General features: G+C 35.1%; 1 long non-coding RNA gene across 1 annotated transcript in view; it reads left to right on the plus strand.

Moving 5' to 3' along the window:
- The first annotated feature begins 904 nt into the window (after nt 1-904).
- Nucleotides 905-16,274, plus strand: part of LOC133333706 (uncharacterized) — a 53,768-nt gene continuing 38,398 nt past the window's right edge. The window contains exon 1 of the long non-coding RNA XR_009754466.1: nt 905-1,004. This is a non-coding gene — a long non-coding RNA (uncharacterized LOC133333706). The remainder of the gene's footprint in view (nt 1,005-16,274) is intronic.

Raw genomic sequence — 16,274 nt, forward strand, 5'->3', positions numbered from 1 at the left:
TGCTCCGCTCCGGTTTTATATTGGGGCTACCAGAAAAGCGGACCTATATTTATAATTTTTAGTAAAGAAGAATACTCAATAACTCCTAAAGTATCGAAATTGGTGGGTGCAGTTATATGGGAGCTATCCGAAAAAATTAACCTATATTTAAATTTTTTGTGGATAGATATGCTACCCAAATAAGAACTCGAAGCACAAATTACAGCCAATTTGGATGGAGTTTACAAACAGAAAAACAAATTTAATATACCTCCCATACTATGGTGGAGTGTATAAAAATTTTTTATTTTACCCCACTGTTCACAGCATACACAGCATTTTGTAAAGCCAATTGCTAATCTCTTAATGACTATGAAAGATCAAGGTCATATTTTATCGTCACTCTGTTCGTGTTTCTCTTTTAGACTGCCCCAATACAAATACGAAAACAACAATACAAACAAATAAAAAAATGATGTTTAATATACAATAAATTATAGGAATTTAACGCATACACAACAATGACAAAAACAACAACCTCAATATACCCTACATTTGTTTGGCGCACACATAAAATCTGTTTAGAGTCTTACAATTGTTACCACTACTACTGCTGCTGCTCCAGCCAAACATAAGGACAATGATATTTATCAAACATCCATTATAACGTCCCTTTCGATTTATTTCCCATCCATTATTGTCAGTGTCGTCGTCATTGTTTTCCTGTTTACCATTCGATTTATTTTTCCTGTTGATGTTGACTTTCATAATAATTTTTCTGTTTCTTTCTCTTTTATGTTACACTCTACTGGCATCTCCGCTTTCATTCCTGTGAATTCATTCCAAATATTTTCCAATTTTTTGGATTTATGGTATCCTCTATGGCAGCAGCCGCAACAACAGCTGAGCATAGCGGAGCAGTGCTGAACAATTCATAAGACGATGATGCTGTTGATGATAATCTCCATATGTTTGCAGTTTTTAAAAACGAATGTAATGCCAATCAAGTAATGGAATTTTTAACGGTAAGTCATTTTTCAATCTAACAAATCCGCATAGAAATGAAATGAATCGGGGCGATGCGATTCGAAGTGAAATGAAGCTTGAGGAAATCATGTGGAAGTGCGAAAACAGAAATCATTGTTAGCAAATGTTTACATTCGAAGAAGAGTCGTCTGTCGTCACATAAAGTATAGAATGTCCTGATTGGAAAATGTAATCTGAGCCATATAAATTGTCAACGATATTTGTTGTTATTTGTGTCAACGAACAACGAACACATATTGTTATTATTTACAACATCCAGACTAAGTGTAAAATTTCTAAAGGGTATAAATTAGGGATAGGAATGGAAACGGAAGTGAAGCTAGATTGTTATTTAGGAGCTAAATTATGAAATTGAATACCATAAAAAGGAAAAATAACCAGTGGGCGGAGTAGTATAGTCGGATGGGGCCGACCATACGATACCCTACACAACTACTACGGAACTCTAACTTTCTGCGGATGCTTACTCCAAGCCTGGGCAATATTTCGTGATATTTGCTCAATCTGGCCCGATTAGAGGTCAACAGCACCTTTTTCATACACTGACATATTTTCCGAATATTACTATTCATACAGCCCTTCTAATTAATTGTCCAGATTCCCTTCATCGTGGGTTGTGTAGTATTGTTCGGCCTATTATTGGCATCGACTCAAAAAACACAAAAAAATAAGTTTTCGGTCCACTTCATCCCAAAATTATTATCTGATCATCGCCGAAAACTGGAATCTCATGCAAAATTTATAAGCGATCAGCGCTATATTTCCGCCCTCTACTGTGGTAATGGATTATTAAATAATAGCAAAATACATAAGCACCTGCACATATTTAAGTGTAACTCCCACATGTGAGAACATACGACAGTATAATTGGTATAAATTTTAATGTCAAGCACTACTCTTGGATATACTATCAACTTCTCGGGTCTATGTCCTTCAGGAGTAAATATGTAAGCTATAGAATACAAATTTTGTAATTTTTCACACAAAAGTCAGGGTACATTTGACTCACTAAATATTGACGGATCTTTATAAAAACTGGCATGTTTATTTTTTGGCCCGATCGCCTTCTCCAAGTAAAATTTGGCAATGTTTGAACCGTAATTGCGGCCTCTGGAGCAACCAGAAAATCAGACAAAAAAGTATTTGGTCCATTTCATCCCGTAAATATTAACCGATCTTTACCAAAAGCAATAGGGGTCTTCATTGGCCAGAACCCATCCTACATGCAAAATTTCGTGAAGATTGGTCCATAACTGTGTCGTGTATCGTGTTTACAAATTATAATGGACAGACGGACGGACGGACACACATGTCTAGACCGACTCAGCTAGTCGAGATGTGACGATCGGTATACTTAAAGGTGGGTCTAGGACCAATATTTCGCGGCGTTACAATCTCTCGGGCCTGCACAAAGCTATAATACCCTGACAACATAGTTGGTTAGGGTACAATTAAACGAAGCCGATTATATGATGTTCTAACTTCCTTGGTATATATACAGAACTTAAACATGACATCATTGATATCACACAAGGGAAAAAATCGTTTTATGCCTTAAATCACTTTGGGTGCATCCAGAAGACATTTAAACAGTCGGGAGCAGCGTAAATTTCTATGACGATTTAAGCACATCCGTCGGTCTGTTGGAACGAATTGAAATAAATCAATCAAACAATATCGATCCACATTTAGGCATACTCCCCAATTTTCAATATTTTTGGGATCTTCAACGCGCTATTCTAGAGAATTCTCTAAAATTTGGTACGATGGATTCGTATTGGATACCAACTGTTTTCTTGCAATCGACCTAATTTTGACTCATGGGTTCACAATTTACTATAAATCGAAAGAAACTATATGTATGAGAGCTATATATAAATCTGGACCGATTATCACCAATTGCAATAAAATTCTTCCTTGGGCCAAATAAATGACCTCTGCTAAATTTAATTTTAATCGAATAATAAATGCGACCTGTACTTTGTGTACAATTAACCATGAACATACTGATGGACGGACATGCATAAGTCGTCTCAAAACCAGTAAGGAAAGTAGTAAAGTCGGACGGTGCCGACTATATGATACCCTTCACCACTATGGGTATTTTAAACAGCTGATGATGTTTATCTAAATGTGAATCTACCTAGATCTATCCATAAACATATCATTCGTTTCTTACAATGGGACAAAAGTTTGTAAATCGACTTCAAACGGGAGCTATATCTAAATTTCAACCGATTTTCACGAAACTTAGCACATCATTCTGGACTAAATTTACATTAAATCGGACGAAAAAATATATAGGAGCTATATCTAAACCTTGACTGATTTTCACGAAATTTGACCGACATCACTCTAGGCTCGATTCAGTACGTTATGCCAAATTTCGTGCAAATCGAAGGATATATAGGGACTTTGGTGCACCACTTACATGAAATCGGACGAAACTATATATGGGAGCTATATCTGGACCGATTTTCTCGAAACTTGGCAGACATCACTCTAGGCTCAATCGAAGGATCATTACGTTATGCCAAATTTGGTGCAAATCGAAAGATATGTAGGGACTTTGGTGCACCATTTACATGAAATCGGACGAAACTATATATGAGAGCTATATCTAAATCTGGACCGATTTTCACAAAACTTGGCAGACATTATTCTAGGGTCAATTCATTACGTTATACTAAATTTCGTACAAATCGAAGGTTATATAGGTTCTTTGGTGCACCATTTACCTTAAATCGGACGAAAATATATATATGGAAGCTATATCTATATCTGAACCGATTTTTCCCTATTTCAATAAGGTTCGTCCTTGGGCCAAACAAATGAGCTGAGCCAAATTTCATCCAAATCGGATTATAAATCCGACCTGTACTTTGACCCTTTTGCCTGTTACAAAAATATGCAGAAAGACATACTACCCTGTACCTGTCAATTGATGCTAACCGAAATTATTTTTTGTACAAATTCTAAATTACCGTCGCTTTCAAAAAATTATTAAAATCTGTCAGAACAAGTTCGTCACTCCGTTGAAGTCGCGATAGATAGAGATTTGAAATGTTGCACAGACATATACCGTTATACCCCAAAATCACGGAAATACGGGGAGTTTGGGCAGGTTCCTCAAACGAAATGGCCTGTAATTTGAATTCTCATTAGGTAGCAAATTTTAACAGTACCTCCAAAATTTCTGTATTTTCACGAGTCTAGGCTTGTTTTGAAACCGAATAGGCTGTAATTGAGATTTTATTCCTAATGTCCATGTTCGGACATCACAACCATAAAATATGTATATACCAACTCCGCCTTTAAATTTGTACGCTGATCAAGATGTATATGCTTTAATATTTCCAATTCTCTTTTGCCAATATTTATTTATGATTAATTTAACCATTCTAGCCGTCGAGAAAATCCATTAAATATTATCCAACATAGAAAACTAAATAAGAGGTTAAGTGTATGCCCATAACGGCGCCAACTAATGCCCTGTTTAACAAAACATTTTATGGTCAAACTGTTGGGGCAACATAACGAACTACTAACACTACTAAAGCAACAACTAAAATGAAATGAAAGAAATAAAACAATTCGAAGACAATGAAACCAAACATTAATGACTTTTCTTTTTCTTTCTTCTTCATCCTCGCATTATAAAATGAAACAACTTTTTAATGCCACTAACTTACAATTCCATTCATCGTCCTTTCTCTTCTTTTGTTTTAACGACTATTATGAGATATTGTAATGTGGCACGCGAGTGCAGAACCCTTTTAGCTCTTGACTTTTCACAATACTAATGTTCGTCGTTGTTAAAACAAAAATCAACAGAAGATACAAATATCCACCGCCGAAAACCAAATGAAGAAAAACAATCGAGAACTGTGTAATCTTTTCTGGGAAGGGGAAACAAACTTTTGACCAAAGCCCTGCAATAACCACAGTGGGATAGCATTAACACAATGCCATGGCATAGCAGCATCTAGATTCGCATCACAGGACATCAGAATGGCCACAATGGCAAAACACCATTGTCGTGCAAATCATATATTAGCCAAAAACCCACCCATAACAATTATAAAAGAATTCTGGTTAACTTCTTCTTCTCTCACCCTTTCCTCAAAGGACATGAGGGAGTGGGAGAACGAAAGAATGCCAATGACAGCACAAACCAAAGATTTCTACTACAGCACTTGTTCTTCCCAAGCTGTATGTCTGCCTGTATGTTCCAAAAAATAAAAAGAAAATTCATAAAATTTTTTTGGTTTGACTTTTTGGTCGGTTGGTTATGTAAATGTTCTTCTCCGGATATAGTGTGTTAAATTCTATTTAAAGTTTCTAAGGCAAGAAGCTTACTTGCTAGCAGAACATTTGCATTTAAGAGCTTAAAAGTTACAGTGTGGTCGAATGGTTTCATTTGGAAAGAGGGGTTTGATGATTACATTCTTAGAGTCAGGTTGTAAATGAAATTGAATACAATACAAAATTTTCAGAACTTTAGAACCATTTGCCCGGTTATTGGGTGCAGAGTTTTCATGAAATCGGACGTACATGAAATTTTGTACGTTGAGCAAAATTTCATGACAATCGGAAAAAGGTTGGGTATTTGGTGCAGTTTTTAGATATAATTGGTCGAATTTGGGACAACAGACAGACAGCTATTAAAATTATTCCAGTAACAGCTCATTATATTGTTTACAAGCGTACAAAAGCTTTTTGGTGAGAATTTTGCTGAAAAAAAGTTACTCGTAATGGAATTCAAGCTTGATAGTGTGATTTCTTTATATTTACCTAGAAAACCACAAGTGGCTATCGTTAGAGCATTCCAGCATTTAAATGTGAACAAATCTATTGTGTCTCCTGCTATCGCTCGTTACTGTGATACCGGTAACGTAGCCCGATGTCAAGGAAGTGAGCGGAAGAAAACAGCAACATCAGCAGAAATGGTTCGAAACGTAAAGAGGGGACTTGATCAAAATTCGCGTCCGAAAAATGGCTCGTGAGCTGAACATATCGCAATATTCCATTCGGCAAAAAAAAAACCCGTAAGGAAAGTAGTAAAGTCGGACGGGGCCGACTATATAATACCCTTCACCACTATGGGTATATTATATAGCATTATTAACATGAAATTGGATGAAATAAAATATGTGATATTTATCTAAATGTGAATCGGACTAGATCTGTCCATAAACATGTCATTCGTTTGGGACAAAAGTATGAAAATCGACTTCAAACAAATATCAATAGGTCATCCGTTGGGCTATGTCTGTATTTCTAGAAAACGTAACTACGTTATTCTAGGCTCAATTTTGTACGTTGTGCAAAATTTGATGTCAATCTGACAAACATGAGGAGTTTGATGTACAATTTACTTAAAATCGGACGAAAATATATATATAAGCTATACTAATTTCGGTACGTTTAGTTCCTATCAGCCATATATTCGTTTATTGGTGCGTCAATTACATCATATTAGCTATATCTAAATCCCAACCTATTTTTACGAAACTTGGCACACAAAATTCTGGACTAAATTCAGTACGCTATGCAACATAAGAACTTTGGCACATTATTTAAATTAAATCGGACGAAATATATATATATATATATATATATATATATGGGGTTTTTGGTGCACCATTTATATGAAATCGGACAAAACTATATATGGGAGCTATATCTAAATCTGAACCGATTTTCACGAAACTTGGACAGACATCATTCTAGACTTAATTTAGTACGCTGTGCCAAATTTCATGCAAATCCAAAGATATAGAGGGACTTTGGTGCCCCATTTACCCTTAATCGGACGAAACTATATATGGGAGCTATATCTAAATCCGAACCGATTTTTTCCAATTTCAATAGGGTTCGTCCTTGGGCCAAATAAGTGACTTGTGCTAAATTTCATCCAAATCGGATTATAAATGCGACCTGTACTTTGTTTACAATTTAACATGGACAGACAGACGGACGGACGGACAGACATAAATCGACTTAGAAAGTGATTCTATGCATATTCTCAAAAGGAACCATGTGTCTATATCGTTTTCTTTTGCCTGTTACAAACATATGCACAAAGACATAATACCCTGTACCACAGTGTGGTGAAGGGTATAAAAAGCTAAAGAGTTGCTTCGCTTGGCCGAAAGTGGTGAACTGCCGAATTTGGTTTTCTCCGATGAGAAAACATTTGTTGTCCAGCAGTTTGTAAGCAAAATTATCGTGTTTTCTTGCCAAAGAGGTCAGCTGAAAATGTACACCTTCGGTTGACCCCCGTAACTCAAGCGCCGGTCATGGTAATGGTGTGGGCCGCCATAACAGCCGATGGTCACTCTACGCGCGTACTAATCGACCATGGCATTAGATTAAATGCCGAATATTATTGTGAATTAGGGTGTATTAAAGCCTTGGCCGCAGACCTTGGACATTCCAACAGGTCTCAGCACGCGGCACCAAACAATGGTTACAAAATGAGGTTCCTCGCTTCATTTCCAGAGCACAATGACCACCAAAATCTCCGGATACCAATCCGTTGGACTATTGTGTCTGGAGACCGTGTGACGGTATCATTGGCCGTTTGAAGGCCATAATTCGTGCCAAAGGTGACCAATTCGAACAAATCATGCACATGTTTTTCAAACTAATTGGTTGCAATTTGTATTCTCATTGGATGTTAACTTTCACTACCCGAAATGAACATTGTATTGTTTCTGGTTTTGTTATAGCCTCATAAACGCTAGCCCCTCTATTAGGAAATAATCTTTTTCTCGCCTCATTATACCCTTCACCACACTTTTCTACAAACATATGTCTTTGTGCATATGTTTGTAACAGGCAAAAGGGAACGAGATAGACACATGGTTCCTTTTGAGAATACGCATGTCCGTCTGTCTGCCCGTCTGTCTGTCTGTCCGTCCGTCTGTCCGTCCATGTATTTTTGTGAACAAAGTACGAACCCTATTGAAATTTGGAAAAATCGGTTCAGATTTAGATATAGCACCCATATGAATTTTCGAATTTGGCATAGCGTAATGAATTAGGTCTAGAATGACGTGTGTTAAGTTTCCTGAAAATCGGTCCAGATTTAGATATAGCTCCCATATATTTTCGTCCGATTTAATGTAAATGGTCCACCAAAGTCCCTATATGTCTTTCGATTTGCACGAAATTTGACACAGCGTAATGAATTTGGTGTTGAATAATGTGTGTTAAGTTTCGTGAAAATCTGTTCAGTTTTAGATAAAGCTCCCATGTAAATTTTCGTCCGATTTAATGTAAATGGTCCACCAAAGTCCCTATATATCTTTCGATTTGCACGAAATTTGGCACAGCGTAATGAATTAGGTATAGAATGATGTGGGTTAAGATTCATGAAAACCGGTTCCGATTTAGATTAGCTCCCATATATATTTTCGTCCGATTTAATGTAAATGGTCCACCAAAGTCCCTATATATCTTTCGATTTGCACGAAATTTGACACAGCGTAATGAATTAGGTGTAGAATAATGTGTGTTAAGTTTTGTGAAAATCGGTTCAGATTTAGACATACATATTTTCGTACGATTTAAGGAAATAGTGTATCAAAGTCCCTTAATATCTTTCGATTTGCACGAAATTTGACACAGCGTAATGAATTAGGTTTAGAAGGATGTGTGTTAAGTTTCCTGAAATCGGTTCAGATTTAGGTATAGCTTCTATATCTGGTCAAATGAAAAATTTAGTATCTGCTGTAGAATGACATGTTTATGGATCCAATTTAATTTTACTGGTCCTTTAAGAATGCGACGTCTGTTAGGATTCATCTGTTGAATATACCTTAAGTGGTGAAGGGTATCATATAGTCGGCCCCGTCCGACTTTACTGCTTTCCTTACTGGTTTTCGGTATATAAAAGGTCCTATCATAGAATGGGTTTTCTCCCATGTTCATACTCATATAAGAAAATGACGCGAATGTTGGCAGAATTCATATTGGCGATAAACCCAAAGAAATAACAAAAGTAAAGACCTTCGAAAAAACTTATTTTGCTGAAATAAGTCTCTGGTAATGGACAACACGACTTCGAATGAGGTTATGTCAAAGACAAAAGTATAACGAAAACATGGAGACAAAGGTCCGCATGTAAAGAGAATCCGATATTTCATACGCACCAATCTTGTTTTCACTTTCACGCCACAGGGCTCTATTACAAACCCCACCTCTAAGGTCCACTGCTCAAAGCCCCCTGAGCTAAACAGTTATTTTGGTACAAACGAAACAATTTTTTTTCAACCAAAGACCGATGTAGCTACGACAAAATCGAAAACTATTACGACGTTTTTCTTGTTTATTAATATTTAAAATATCCTCTGCACACACAAAACACTTTTTTGCGTACACAAACACAGGTATATGTGCATATATGTAAAACCATACTAACCTAAGGATAATACTTATTGTCCACGAATATTAAATTATAACATGCAAAAAAATTATTGGAATACATGTTGGCAAAAAAACACATTTTCCAGGAAATACCAAAAAGTCGGATTTTTATTGTTTTTGTGGACAAGTTGTTAATCAGATACTGTACAATACATTTTACAATCGGCTTAAATGTACCAAAACACACCAAAAAAACTGCTTGCGGAAAAGGGCAATGCGCTGTTAACAAAAAGGAAAATATACCAAAAAAGGACTCAAGTGTTTTTATTGCACCCAACAAATCACCAGGGTATAAAAACCCATGTTAACACAGCTCATTCTATAATTTTCCTTTTCTGTGCCACTGTGAGGGATAACCCACAATTATTTTTTGTTCTTTCTTTTGAAACATAAACTTACAAAGTGAACCACTAACATTAATGCTTTCATTCTTCTGCTGGCGTTGCTGCCACTACTGATGTAAAATAGCTTTAAAGTTATTTCTCTAATTAAGCAACATCCTTTGGAAAATATCCTTTATTGGGCGCATTTAAAAGTTGAAAGCATGGACGTTAATAGATGAAAGCTATAAAAATGTTTCTTAATTTTTTGGTATGAAGGGAGGGAGAGGGAGCCAAGACAATAGAACAACAACACAACAGCAAATTATTCTATTCCCCATGATGAATTTAAGATATGTTTCCCTCGGTTTGTTATATTATTGCTGTTCATTATAGCTATGCAAGATTATGAAGAAGGGTCCGAAATGACCCAGATAATAGCCGAAGGAATAACAAGAAAAACTACACAAAGAAACGTAATAAAATATTCAGCTTAATATTTGTTCTTCTGTAATCATGATCCAACACAAATTTCATCACATGCAGACGGATAATACCAATGTGAAGGTGTTTTAGATTTCTGCTTTATTTTTGTGTTAATAACATTGATGTGGATCCATCCAAAAAAAAAATCAAGTGATTCCTTAAAATATCAAGCACAAATTATATCAAATTTACATTGTTTTATATATTTTTATTTATTTATTTTTATACCCTTCACACATTGTACAGGGTATTATGTCTTTGTTTTTGTAACAGGCAAAAGAAAACGAGATAGACACATGGTTCCTTTTGAGAATATGCATAGAATCACTTTCTGAGTCGATTTACGCATGTCCGTCCGTCCGTCCATGTATTTTTGTGAACAAAGTAGCAGGTCGCATTTATAATCCGATTTGGCATAGGTCACTTATTTGGCCCAACGACGAACCCTATTGAAATTGGGAAAAATCGGTTCAGATTTAGATATAGCTCCCATATATATTTTCGTACGATTTAATGTAAATGGTCCACCAAAGTCCCTATATATCTTTCGATTTGCACGAAATTCGGTACAGCATAATGAATTAGGCCTAGAATGATGTGTGTTAAGTTTCCTGAAAATCGGTTCAGTTTTGGATATAACTCCCGTATATATTTTCGTCCGATTTAATGTAAATAGTCCACCAAAGTCCCTATATATCTTTCGATTTGCTCGAAATTTGGCACAGCGTAATGAATTAGGTGTAGAATAATGTGTGTTAAGTTTCGTGAAAATCTGTCCTTTAAAAATGCGACGTCTGTTAGAATTCATCTGTTGAATATACCCAAAGTGGTGAAGGGTATCATATGGTCGGCCCCGTCCGACTTTACTACTTTCCTTACTGTTTTCTATTTTTTTTTTTTTTTTTTTTTTTTTTGAAGTATTTTAATTTTTCTTGACGGTGACAGGCAAGTGAGAAAACATGATTCGGAAAAAAACGCCAGAATAATAACGAAGAGGATATAACCTATAATAGCCCAAAACCGTGCAAATATCGCAAAATGTTGCCAAACTTCTGGGTATCATATGGTCGGCTTGGCAGACTATACCGCACCGTCCACTTGTTTAATATGTTCAAATTCCTAGACCTACCTGAAGGTTTGGTATTCCTCAGAGCATTAACGAGCGATAGGCAGACAACGAACTAACGAACTTGGCAACGTTTCTGCGTTGTTGATTATGGACAGTTTCGAGTTTTTTTAATTATGTTTCTGGAGGACGAAATTCCAAAAAACAGTAAGGAAAATTCATATGTTGGACGCGACCGACTTTATGATGCTTTTCACCACTTTAATTACATAGAAGAGATGCTCATATGTACAATATCCTTCAGATTGGAAGACCATTTAAATTGAATCGAACGAAATTAAGTGTGTGAACTACGTAGATATTAAAACTTATTTAAAAAACGCATACACATAACAATCTGAAATCTATGAAAAATTGATATCAATCGGGTAGACATGGATTCTTTGGTTTACCTTTTCTATGAAATCGAAATTATAGGAGCTACTGTAAATCTATGTAATATTTAATGAAAAACGAGCAAACAGAGGCTCTTCAGTGCACCATTTGTAAAATATCGTACGAAAATATATATGGGAATCTGAACCGATTACACTAGGTCATTTGAAGATAGCGATATCAATAGACATTTTAGCAGAATTAATAACAATTCTACGTTAATTTTTTCTTCTTCCACACCATCACTCTGCCTAATTACAATTCAAATATTTGAGTGATTGCAACAACGACGAACAGAGGCTCTTCAGTGCACCATTTGTAAAATATCGTACGAAAATATATATGGGAATCTGAACCGATTAAATTTAATGTACTAAACAAAACGTCGTGCTCATATAACTATCCGATTTTTGTATATCTAAGTCTTAGGTGAATTTACTAAGCTGATGTTTAAAATCATTTGGAAAAATTGACCTATTAGACTTTATTGATGGTAGTAAAAAATAGCCTTCATAATATAACCGGTTATGTATATCGTCGATTGTATACATCCCGCAAGGCCTTACACTAGGTCATTTGAAGATAGCGATATCAATAGACATTTTAGCAGAATTAATAACAATTCTACGTTAATTTTTTCTTCTTCCACACCACCACTCTGCCTAATTACAATTCAAATATTTGAGTGATCACAACAACGAAAAATAACGCAAGAAACGCTTGTTCTTTTCCCAGTCTACCCACACACACAGACACGCACATCATAAGATGAGGTTTAACATTTCCACTTAATTTACTTCATTTCTCTCGTTGTTCTTTTCTTCAAAAAACCGAATGCAAGGAATTGTAATTTCAAACAGAAATTAATACCAATATTATATGTATGTCGATTACCAGACGTTATGCCAAAGTTTCTTTTGTTATATTAAAAATATGGTGAAAAACAACAATGGAGCAAGTTTTGTTTCTTCCACTAATTAACAAAAACAACAACAAAATGAATAATTGCTATGCATTATAAATTTCCAAGTAAAATATCAGCCGCACCCCTCTTATTCTTTAAAGACGTCTGAAGAAAATAAGACATTGTCTTTGTCTGTCTTGGTTGAAAAAATTTCTAAACTTTGCCTTTGTTCATGTTGTTTGGCCAATGAACTTTAATTCTTGTGGTCTACCCTGCGGTTATGTTACCTGGTGGCATAAAAACTTTGCATAACATTATTCCAAGCAACAACCGTCGCTGTCGTGGTGGCGTATGGATGTCAGGTAAAATAAAATAATAAATCATACATCCCCTTGACCACAATTGGATTAATTTCAATCTCAACTACATCTGTATTGTTGTGCCAATGGCAATTTAGTTCAATGATAATCCACTAATGAATGTAAATAGAATAATATGTAAAAGTGTCTAAATCTATGGTGTTAAAATACTTAAGTATGGATTAAATAAGAAATGATCTGGAAGGCATTCTTGGGGAAGATTAGGAATATTTTGAGACTATCAACAAATTATTTAAAAACAATTTACATTCAAATTCGAATACAGATTATGTATGAATTAAAATTTTTTGGCGGAATCAGAGGAAATTTTGTGGGTATCGGTATATGTAGAACATTAACCTATATTGAATAATTTATAGAAAGATGTTTTTCACCTGGAATTCAATATACCAAATTATGGCCACTGCGATAAGAAAATGGGGATAAAATACTTAATAAACCCAAAAATGAGCGGTACTTTTACGTGGAGGCTATATCAGACCTTGGATCTACATATACAGTTTTCCACATAAATCTTGTGTATCCTTCAATATCCCGGAATATATCGCTATAACAGATCAAGTACCGAAAATGGGTCGATAATTTTTCGATTAAAGGTTGTAGACCAAATGAGATCCTTATAAATCATATTGGAGCCAAATTAATTGAGAAAATGGAACTATGTTCAAAAATAACTAATAATGGAGGGAAACATTATCTGGGGGCTATCAGAAAATTTGCATAAATGTTTATAATTTTTGGTAAGGGGATTTTCTGTTCATTTGGAATCCAACAAAATCCATAAAATTACAGCGAATTAGTGTGCCCAAACTCCCCAAGATACCGAAATTTTAGATGTAGCGTTACATGGAGACAGCCCTAAAAATTTGACACATTAATTATTTTTTAGTAGGAAAATTGTATATCAATGAAATTCAAAATACAAAATACTAACACTGATAAGGTTGAAAGACTTAAAAATACTCCGGAACATGGACCAACATAGATGTTGGTAGATTTGATACCCAATGAACATCCAAAATAACTAATTACAGTAAAATTCCGTTTAATTGGATCTACCTTAAGAAATTGATCGTATTGATTATTATTGGCATTTTTTACCCAATTTGAATTTCAAGGACCAAATTAAAGCCAATTCGAGTTAAAAACTGGTTATACCAAAACCTGGACCAATGTATCCAATCTTCATTACCAATGACAGACAAATGACTAAATCGACATAGAATTTTATTCTGTTCAAGAATTTTATTCTGAATATTTTGAGGTGTTGAAAACGGAAAGACTAATTTAATAGAGTAATTTCGGTTAATGTGGACTAAGAAAATGCTTGAAATATGTCAATGCCGCCTTGATAAATGATTTCCTAATTAGTGGAAACAAACATCAAACTTGGTTTTGAATAAATAATTGCTATGTGGAAAATGAAGTTAAGCTCAGATTGTAAAAGTGTGATTTAAAAATTTTTTACACTTTGTATTTCTCGAGTATAAAAAAGTTATGTGGTTTTCTTGTTTTCTTCAACAAGAATATACGCTTATCTGTAATAAAAATCAGTAACTTTTAATTTTTATAAATTGTTTAAGCCTATAATTATTTTTACGTCGCACTGTTAAAAATGTAATTTTTAATCAGACACCCTTTCGAAATATATCGGACGAATATATATGTATATGTGGGAGCTATATCGAAATCTGAACCGATTTTTCGAAACTTACCACACCGTTATAGAATCAATTCAGTAATCTATGCAAAAGTTCGTGCAAATCGAAGGATATATAGGGACTTTGGTGCACTATTTACATAAAATCGGACGAAAATATATATAGGAGCTATATCTAAATCTGAACCGATTTTCACGAAATTTAACACATATCGATCAGACCTAAATCGGTACGCCATGCAAAATTTCGGGAAAATTGGAGGATATATAGGGACATGGGTGCACTATTTACCTTAAATCGGACGAAAATATATATGGGAGCTATATCTAAATCTGAACCGATTTTCACGAAATTTAACACACATCGTTCTAGACATAATTCAGTACGCTGTGCCAAATTTTGTGCAAATCGAAGGATATACAGCACCATTTACGTAAAATCGGACGAAAATATATATGAGGTCTATATCTAAATCTGAACCGATTTTCACGAAATTTTACACACATCGTTCTCGACTGAATTCAGTACACCATGCAAAATGTCGGGCAAATCAAGGGATATATAGGGACTTGGGTGCACTATTTACCTTAAATTTGTACACTGTGCCAAATTTCGTGCAAATCGAATGATATATAGGGACCTTAGTACAACATTTACATTTAATCGGACGAAAATATATATGGGAGCCATATCTAAATCTGGGCCGATTTTCAGGAATCTTAACACACATATTGGACTAATTCATTACGCTATGATAAATTTCGTACAAATCGAAGGATATATAGGGACTTTGGTGCTCTATTTACCCTAAATTGAACGAAAATATATATGAGAGCTATATCTAAATCTAAACCGGGTTTTCCCAATTTCAATAGGGTTCGTCCTTGGATCGAATAAAGAAGCTGTGCTAAATGTCATCCAATTCGAATCAAAAATGCGAACTGTATTTGTTAACAATTTAACATGGACAGACGGACATGCATAAATCGACTTAAATATGATTCTATACATATGCTCAAGAGGAACCATGTGTCTATCTCGTTTCCTTTTGCCTGTTGCAAACATATGCACAAAGACGTAATACCCTGTACCACAGTGTGGTGAAAGGTATAAAAATTCAAAGTCGGGTAAAGTGGGATCCAATATAAAATTTGGGGCCTTTTCAAGAGGACGAGTTCGAAACATGGGTGCATTGAATATGCGAGGAGGTATTCTATCGTCTACAAACTTGATATGCGAAATTACATAACAATACACGAAGTTACTCTATACACTGTCCTTCCGTCTATCTATACATGTTAACCCATTACAAACAAAGTACAGATCGCATTTATTATCCCAATTGAATGAAGTTTGGCTGAGATCACTTATTTGGCCCAAGGACGAACCCTCGCACGGTTTGTCCTTCACAAGCAAAATTAGGCATAATGTATGGAATTCAGCCTAGGACAGAGTATGTTAAGTTTCATTGAAACCAGAAATCAGATATAGATATAGCTCCCAAATATATTTTCTTCCGATTTTATGTAAATGATACACAAAACTCCCAAGGCTTGTCCGATT

This window comes from Musca vetustissima, unplaced genomic scaffold, assembly GCF_032173495.1.
Source record: "Musca vetustissima isolate MV318-11 ecotype Yass unplaced genomic scaffold, APGP_CSIRO_Mvet_v1 utg27509, whole genome shotgun sequence".
NCBI lineage: Eukaryota > Metazoa > Arthropoda > Insecta > Diptera > Muscidae > Musca > Musca vetustissima.